The following is a 2,500-nucleotide window of genomic DNA, read 5'->3' as shown; positions in this document are numbered from 1 at the left end:
AACCAGGGAGCTTCGTGTTCGGTTACGCGCTCTCGGGAGAGCGGTAACTCGCGAGCGAGCCCACGCCTCGAGAGGCGAGGACCCGTCGCGCGCTGTTATAAGCTCTCTCGCCGCCGCCGGCCTTCGTTGGCCGGTCGGCGAAACTCTGTACTCTGTATTTTATGAAAATCGTCTTGGCGAAATAGCCAAGCGTTTTCAAAATATCATTCGTCTCCACAAAACTTAATATTATAATACACAAACTGCAACACGTGCATTTTATATAAAATGCTCTCTTTAAAAGATCATTGATTCTTATTCTCCCATATATAATATAAACGGCACGGTCGCGAAGACCGCGCCGATTCACCCTGACGCTAGATCGACGATGCCGATTGCTTAGACGTCGAGGATAAATTTGTCTCTATCGCATGCGTTTAAGGCACGCGTAGTTTTATTTCGCTATGGCGTACAAGGCGAGCGGGAAGAGAGAGATCTCTCTCCTCCGCCACTCGTATTCGTGGAGTAAGCGTTCGGTAAGCGCGACGACTCAGCTGCTTCCGTCCAAGACGAGAGCGAATCGCGCGGCCAACACACCAGATGCGTGCGCGCCACATAAGAGCCATTCGGTCTTGCGACACCGACTCGTGGCAATGCTGTGCTTGTAAAAAGTGTGTTTGAGACGATTCGCGAAGGAACGAGCCGCCAGAGACGCGCAGAACGCGCTCCGGCCCGTTTCGTTCGCGACCGACTCGTTTAGACGCGCCGAGCGCGATGTACCTCTTATAGTACCCAACCGACGTCCCAGGCGGTCGGCGACGCACGGTCGATAGGCCGGCGGCATACGGGCGCGATCGCCGATAGACGCGAGTGCCCGGGACGTGTTCGGAGAACGAAGGCAACGTTAAATAACGACTAAAGTTATGATTTTGCCACGATTATATATATTAAAAATTTATTCCAAATTCCGGGCGACACCTACGAAATAAGCCGCGAGCGGTACTTACGAGACCGCTCTCGGGCGGTACCTACGGCCTCGGCGCGCCACGCGACGCACCAAGCCGACTCTCGGCGGTACCTACGACGCTTAGCCGGGCGGCACCTACGAGACCGCTCACGGGCGGTATCTACGACGCGTGGCCGGGCGATACCTACGAGAATGCTCTCGGACGGTACCTACGACGCGTAGCCGGGCGGTACCTACGAGAGGGCTCTCGGGCGGTATCTACGACGCGTGGCCGGGCGGTACATACGAGAATGCTCTCGGGCGGTATCTACGAAGCGTGGTCGGGCGGTACCTACGAGAATGCTCTCGGGCGGTATCTACGACGCGTGGCCGGGCGGTACCTACGAGAAGGCTCTCGGGCGGTACCTACGGCGTCGGCGCGACTCGCCACGCACCAAGTCCGCTCTCGGCGGTACCTACGAAGCGTAGCCGGGCGGCAACTACGAGACGGCTCTCGGGCGGTATCTACGACGCGTGGCCCGGCGGTACCTACGAGAATGCTCTCGGGCGGTATCTACGACGCGTGGCCTGGTGGTATCTACGAGAATGCTCTCGGGCGGTATCTACGAAGCGTGGCCGGGCGTTACCTACGAGAATGCTCTCGGGCGGTATCTACGACCCGTGGCCGGGCGGTACCTACGGGAAGGCTCTCGGGCGGTACCTACGGCGTCGGCGCGACTCGCCGCGCACCAAGTCCGCTCTCGGCGGTACCTACGAAGCGTAGACGGGCGGCACCTACGAGACGGCTCTCGGGCGGTATCTACGACGCGTGGCCGGGCGGTACCTACGAGAATGCTCTCGGGCGGTATCTACGACGCGTGGCCGGGCGGTACCTACGAGAAGGCTCTCGGGCGGTACCTACGGCGTCGGCGCGACTCGCCACGCACCAAGTCCGCTCTCGGCGGTACCTACGAAGCGTAGACGGGCGGCACCTACGAGACGGCTCTCGGGCGGTACCTACGAGAATGCTCTCGGGCGGTATCTACGACGCGTGGCCGGGCGGTACCTACGAGAAGGCTCTCGGGCGGTACCTACGGCGTCGGCGCGACTCGCCACGCACCAAGTCCGCTCTCGGCGGTACCAACGAAGCGTAGCCGGGCGGTACCTACGAGAGGGCTTTCGGGCGGTATCTACGAAGCGTGGCCGGGCGTTACCTACGAGAATGCTCTCGGGCGGTATCTACGACCCGTGGCCGGGCGGTACCTACGGGAAGGCTCTCGGGCGGTACCTACGGCGTCGGCGCGACTCGCCGCGCACCAAGTCCGCTCTCGGCGGTACCTACGAAGCGTAGCCGGGCGGCATCTACGAGGCGGCTCTCGGGCGGTATCTACGACGCGTGGCCGGGCGGTACCTACGAGAATGCTCTCGGGCGGTATCTACGACGCGTGGCCGGGCGGCACCTACGAGAATGCTCTCGGACGGTATCTACGACGCGTGGCCGGGCGGTACCTACGAGAAGGCTCTCGGGCGGTACCTACGGCGTCGGCGTGACTCGCCACGCACCAAGTCCGCTCT

General features: G+C 61.5%; 1 non-coding gene across 1 annotated transcript in view; it reads right to left on the bottom strand.

The window, feature by feature from the left end:
* Positions 1-9, bottom strand: part of LOC145969538 (small subunit ribosomal RNA) — a 1,919-nt gene extending 1,910 nt beyond the window's left edge. The window contains exon 1 of the ribosomal RNA XR_014438159.1: positions 1-9. This exon is cut by the window's left edge and continues 1,910 nt beyond it. This is a non-coding gene — a ribosomal RNA (small subunit ribosomal RNA).
* Positions 10-2,500: the final 2,491 nt, after the last annotated feature.

Source organism: Camponotus vicinus, unplaced genomic scaffold (assembly GCF_025532165.1).
Source record: "Camponotus vicinus isolate PSW18456_S1 unplaced genomic scaffold, iyCamVici1.0 SCAF_3, whole genome shotgun sequence".
Lineage (NCBI taxonomy): Eukaryota > Metazoa > Arthropoda > Insecta > Hymenoptera > Formicidae > Camponotus > Camponotus vicinus.
Note: the sequence above shows the minus strand (reverse complement) of the source record. Positions and strands in the feature narration are given on the sequence as shown.